Source organism: Giraffa tippelskirchi, chromosome 10 (assembly GCF_054371585.1).
Source record: "Giraffa tippelskirchi isolate mGirTip1 chromosome 10, T2T-mGirTip1v1.2.pri, whole genome shotgun sequence".
Lineage (NCBI taxonomy): Eukaryota > Metazoa > Chordata > Mammalia > Artiodactyla > Giraffidae > Giraffa > Giraffa tippelskirchi.
Window position 1 is genome coordinate 11391934 of NC_137284.1, and position 6888 is coordinate 11398821.

A 6888-nucleotide genomic window follows, 5' to 3' on the forward strand; every position below is an offset into this window, starting at 1 on the left:
AGAAGAACACTGAACATAGAGACCCTGTACATAGGAACCAGAGCAGATAGAAAGATCTCAGTGACTGGACCCAAGAAATCAGAAGTCATCAGTTCTCTCTTTCTCACCCTCGCTCTTTCCTCTCTCTTCTTTGATTGTCTTAGCCTGACAGCTTTCTTCCTTAAGGCTTCTACACCTAGTGAGAGAGTCCAGAGCTACCTGTCCAAGGGTATTATATCCCTAAAGCATCTAAGCCATAAGGAACGAAGCTCAGAGTCTTGAGGGTTCAAGGGAGTGCTCTGACTAGTCCACCTCAGATCACATGTTAGTATGGAATCTCCAATTTTCTTGAAGAGATGTTTTGTCTTTGCAATTCTATTGTTTTCCTGTATTTCTTGCACTGTTCACTTAAGAAAGCTTTCTTATCTCTCCTTGCTATTCTCTGGAAGTCTGCATTCCTTTGGTTTTAACTTTCTCTTTAGCATTTGCTTTCACTTCTCTTCTTTTCTCAGCTCTTTGTAGTCATCCTCAGATAACCATTTTGCCTTCTTGCATTTCTTTTTCCTGGGGATGGTTTGATCACTGCCGTCTGTACAATGTTACAAACCTCCATCACTAGTTCTTGAGGCACCGGTCTACCAGATTCAATCCCTTGAATCTATTTGTCACCTCCACTGTATAATCCTAAGGGATTTGATTAAGGTTGTACTTGAATGGTCTAGTTGTTTTCCCTACTTTCTTCATTTTAAACCTGAATATTGCTTGCTTCTGCCTACACAATTAGTGGCAGACCACCACCCTTCATCCCTAGTGGGAACAGAGGAAAACCACACAATTGGGGAACTTATGTGCTGAGTTTGCACTTTGGTTCCTCATATCCCTAGTTGTGTGGTCTTATCAAGTCCCTAAACTTCAGTTTTCTCATCTGGAAAGTGGGCATCATGATGATAATTCCATCTTGGACATTGCATGTGTGCCTGGGAGGAGCCAGTAGCCCTGAGAAGGCTTTTTGAATTCCTGAGTCTGGAACAAATATGAATTATTCTGCCTCTTAAGGTGGCAATCTTCTGTTTAGAGACAACTCCTGCCACCCCCAGGGCTCAATATTAGTCAAGCAAAATGACTACTGTTTCTTAACCATGACAGGGTACTCTGACTGAGCAGCACTCCTGTTTTCCTGGCTCCATCAGGATCTAAAGTGCTGGCTTCGCTTACTCCCCTCCTCACACTTACCAGCCAGTCTTTCCTTGCCAAATACTTCTAGGCTAAAATCACACTGCAAGGAGAGTTGTAAAGGCTCTTGGTCTCTTGTCAGTTCCCCACATCTCCTAGGTAGCACACGAAGCTGTTATTATGGCAACCTGCACAGCCAGTCTCAACCTATTAAATGGAACTGTCCCCATTCGGCCCCTCATGTCTAGAACACCTGCAGTTACCTTAGAAACCTTCCTATTCCTGCTGTTTAGCTAGGAAATACGTGTGAACCTGAACTAGCTTTCTTTTCCAAGGGTGATTCCAACCAAGCAATGAAGTAACCAGATATTTAGTCATCTAACTACACACAGGATTTACCAAAAGCAAAGCACCCATCATGCATTTGTCACTTGCCTCAAAACACCATTGAAGTGATCTGATGCAACAATCTGAAACACTGGTATGTACACTCCAGGAGGAAGACTTTTTTAGATTTCTTTCTTTCTAAAGAGTTTCTGGGGTTGGGATTGCAGTAGGAGATCTCACCACACCCCAGTGCTAAATAGTTAACGTGGCATGAAAGACAATGAATCGCTTTCATGGTTTGAGGACCCATATTCTGGATTGAAATCCCAGGTTGACCATTGACTGGCTACAGGACCTTGGACAAATTATTCAGCCTTTTATTTATTTTTTTTTCAGCTTTAAATATTTTACTGAATGGTTATTTTTAATAGTACAATACATATGCATTTTGTTTTTTTAAATTAATTTATTTATTTTATTTGTGGTCTAATTACTTTACAATAATGTAGTGGTTTTTGCCATACATTGATATGAATCAGCCATAGGTTTACATGTGTTCCCCATCCTGAACCCCCCCAAACTCCCGCCCCATCCCATCCCTCTCGGTTATCCCATTGCCCCAACCCTGAGCATTTGTCTCATGCATTGAACCTGGAATGGTGTTCTGTTTCACGTATGATAATATACATGTTTCAACGCAATTCTCTCAGAACGTCCCACCCTCACCTTCTCCCTCAGAGTCCATAAGACTGTTCTATGCATCTGTGTCTCTTATTCTGTCTCGCATATAGGGTTATCGTTACCATCTTTCAAATTTCATATATATGCATTAGTATACTGTATTGGTGTTTTTCTTTCTGGCTTACTTCACTCTGTATAATGGGTTCCAGTTTCATCCATCTCAATAGAACTGATTCAAATGTATTCTTTTAAAAGGCTGAGTAATATTCCATCGTGTATATGTACCAGGGCTTCCTTATCCATTCAACTGTTGATGGACATGTAGGTTGCTTCCATGTCCTGGCAATTATAAACAGTGCTGCGATGAACAGTGGGGCACACGTGTCTCTTTCAATTCTGGTTTCCTCGGTGTGTATGCCCAGCAGTGGGATTGCTGGGTCATATGGCAGCTCTATTCTCAGTTTTTTAAGGAATATCCACACTGTTCTCCACAGTGGCTGTACTAGTTTGCATTCCCACCAACAATGTAAGAGGGTTCCCTTTTTTCCACACCCTCTCCATCATTTATTGCTTGTAGACTTTTGGATAGCAGCCATTCTGACTGGCATGAAACGGTACCTCATTGTGGTTGACCCATATAGTCATGATAGTGTGATCACTCACATAGAGCCAGACATCCTGGAATGTGAAGTCAAGTGGGCCTTAGAAAGCATCACTACAAACAAAGCTAGTGGAGGTGATGGAATTCCAGTTAAGCTATTTCAAATCCTGAAAGATGATGCTGTGAAAGTGCTGCACTCAATATGCCAGCAAATTTGGAAAATTCAGCAGTGGCCATAGGACTGGAAAAGGTCAGTTTTCGTTCCAATGCCAAAGAATGCTCAAACTACCGCACAATTGCACTCATCTCACATGCTAGTAAAGTCATGCTCAAAATTCTCCAAGCCAGCCTTCAGCAATACATGAACTGTGAAATTCCAGATGTTCAAGCTGGTTTTAGAAAAGGCACAGGAACCAGAGATCAAATTACCCATATTTGCTGGATCATCGAAAAAGCAAGAGAGTTCCAGAAAAAATATCTATTTCTGCTTTATTGACTATGCCAAAGCCTTTGACTGTGTGGATCACAATAAACTGTGGAAAATTCTGAAACAGATTGGAATACCAGACCATCTGATCTGTCTCTTGAGAAACCTGTATGCAGATCAGGAAGCAACAGTTAGAACTGGACATGGAACAACAGACTGGTTCCAAATAGGAAAAGGAGTACGTCAAGGCTGTATATTGTCACCCTGCTTATTTAAATTTTATGCAGAGTACATCATGAGAAACTCTGGGCTGGAAGAAACATAAGCTGGAATCCAGATTGCCAAGAGAAATATCAATAACCTCAGATATGCAGATGACACCACCCTTATGGCAGAAATTGAAGAAGAACTAAAGAGCCTCTTGATGAAAGTGAAAGAGGAGAGTGAATAAGTTGACTTAAAGCTCAACGTCCAGTACAGGATGGGGAACACATATAAACCCATGGCTGATTTATGTCAATGTATGGCAAAAAACACTACAATATTGTAAAGTAATTAGCCCCAAACTAACATAAATAAATTTATTTTAAAAAAAGAGAAAAAAAAAGAAGCTCAACGTTTAGAAAACTAAGATCATGACATCTGGTCCCATCACTTCATGGGAAATAGATGGGGAAACAGTAGAAACACTATCAGACTTTATTTTTTTGGGCTCCAATATCACTGCTGATGGTGATTGCAGCCATGAAATTAAAAGACACTTACTCTTTAGAAGGAAGGTTATGGCCAACTTATATAGCATATTTAAAAGCAGAGACATTAATTTGCCAACAAAAGTCCGTCTAGTCAAGGCTATGGTTTTTCCAGTGGTCATGTATGGATGTGAGATTTGGACAGTGAAGAAAGCTGAGCACCGCAGAATTGATGCTTTTGAACTGTGGTGTTGGAGAAGACTCTTGAGAGTCCCTTGGACTGCAAGGAGATCCAATCAATTCATCCTAAAGGAGATCAATCCTGGGTGTTCATTGGAAGGACTGATGTTGAAGCTGAAACTCCAATACTTTGGCCACCTCATGTGAAGAGCTGTGTCATTGGAAAAGACCCTAATGCTGGGAAGGACTGGGGGCAGGAGAAGAAGGGGAAGTCAGAGGATGAGATGGTTGCATGGCATCACTGACTCGATGGACATGGGTTTGGGTAAACTCCGGGAGTTGGTGATGGACAGGGAGGCCTGGCGTTCTGCAATTCATGGGGTCGCAAAGAGTCGGACACGACTCAGTGACTGAACTGAACTGAACTGAATAATGAGTGATGTTGTGCATCTTTTCATATGTTTGTTAGCCATCTGTACGTCTTCTTTGGAGAAATGTCTGTTTAGTTCTTTGGTCCGTTTTTTGATTGGGTCGTTTATTTATCTGGAATTGAGCTGCAGGAGTTGCTTGTATATTTTTGAGATTAATTCTTTTTCCGTTGCTTCTTTTGGTATCATTTTCTCCCATTCTGAAGACTGTCTTTTCTCCTTGCTTATAGTTTCCTTTGTTGTGCAAAAGCTTTTAATTTTAATTAGGTCCCATTTGTCTATTTTTCCTTTTATTTCCAATGTTCTGGGAGGTGGGTCATAGAGGATCCTGCTGTGATTTATGTTAGAGTGTTTTGCCTATGTTTTCCTCTAGGAGTTTTACAGTTTCTGGTCTTTTTTTAAAAAAATAAATTTATTTATTTTAATTGGGGGCTAATTACTTTACAATATTGTAGTGGTTTTTGTCATACATTGACATGAATCAGCCATGGGTCCACATGTGTTCCCCATCCTGAACCCCCCTCCCACCCCCCCCTCCCCATCCCATCCCTCTGGGCCATCCCATTGCCCCAGCCCTGAGCATCCGCCCCATGCATCGAACATGGAATGGTGTTCTGCTTCACACATGATGATATACATGTTTCAATGCTATTGTCCCAGAACGTCCCACCCTCACCTTCTCCCTCAGAGTCCATAAGACGGTTCTATGCATCTGTGTCTCTTATTCTGTCTCACATGTAGGGTTATCGTTACCATCTTTCAAATTTCATATATATGCATTAGTATGCTGTATTGGTGTTTTTCTTTCTGGCTTACTTCACTCTGTATAATGGGCTCCAGTTTCATCCATCTCAATAGAACCGATTCGAATGTATTTTCTTTAATGACTGAGTAATATTCCATTGTGTATATGTACCACATCTTCCTTAACCATTCGTCTGCTGATGGACATTTAGGTTGCTCCCATGTCCTGGCTATTGTAAACAGTGCTGCGATGAACATTGGGGTACACGTGTATCTTTCAATTCTGGTATCCTCTGGGTGTATGCCCAGCAGAGGAATTGCTGGGTCATATGGCAGTTCTATTCCCAGTTTTTTAAGGAATCTCCACACTGTTCTCCATAGTGGCTGTACTAGTTTGCATTCCCACCAACAGTGTAAGAGGGTTCCCCTTTCTCCACACCCTCTCCATCATTTATTGCTTGTAGACTTTTGGATAGCAGCCATTCTGTCTGGTGTGAAATGGTACCTCATTGTGGTTTTGACTTGCATTTCTCTAATAATGAGTGTTGTTGAGAATCTTTTCATGTGTTTGTTAGCCATCTGTATGTCTTCTTTGGAGAAATGTCTGTTTAGCTCTTTGGCCCATTTTTTGATTGGGTCATTTATTTTTCTGGAATTCAGCTGCCGGAGTTGCTTGTATATTTTTGAGATTAATTGTTTGTCTCTTGCTTCGTTTGCTATTATTTTCTCCCATTCTGAAGGCTGTCTTTTCACCTTGCTTATAGTTTCCTTTGTTGTGCAAAAGCTTTTAATTTTATTTAGGTCTCATTTGTTAATTTTTGCTTTTATTTCCCATATTCTGGGAGGTGGATCATGGAGGATCCTGCTGTGATTTATGTCGGAGAGTGTTTTGCCTACGTTTTCCTCTAGGAGGTTTATAGTTTCAGGTCTTACATTTAGATCTTTAATCCATTTTGAGAGTATTTTTTGTATGGTGTTAGAAAGTGTTCTAATTTCATTCTTTTACAAGTGGTTGACCAGTTTTCCCAGCACCACTTGTTAAAGAGATTGTCTTTTCTCCACTGTATATTCTTCCCTCCTTTGTCAAGGATAAGGTGTCCATAGGTGCGTGGATTTATGTCTGGGCTTTCTATTTTGTTCCATTGATCTATATTTCTCTCTTTGTGCCAGTACCATACTGTCTTGATGACTGTGGCTTTGTAGTAAAGCCTGAAGTCAGGCAGGTTGATTCCTCCAGTTCCATTCTTCTTTCTCAAGATTGCTTTGGTTATTTGAGGTTTCTTATATTTCCATACAAATTGTGAAATGACTTGTTCTAGTTCTGTGAAATATACCATTGGTAGCTTGATAGGGATTGAATTGAATCCATAGATTGCATTGGGTACTATACTCATTTTCACTATATTAATTCTTCTAATCCATGAACATGGTATATTTCTCTATCTGTTTGTGTCCTCTTTGATTTCTTTCATCAGTGTTTTATAGTTTTCTATATATAAGTCTTTTGTTTCTTTAGGTAGATATATTTTTAAGTATTTTATTCTTTTTGTTGCAATGGTGAATGGTATTGTTTCCTTAATTTCTCTTTCTGTTTTCTCATTATTGGAGTGTAGGAATGCAACGGATTTCTGTGTGTTAATTTTATATCCTGCAACT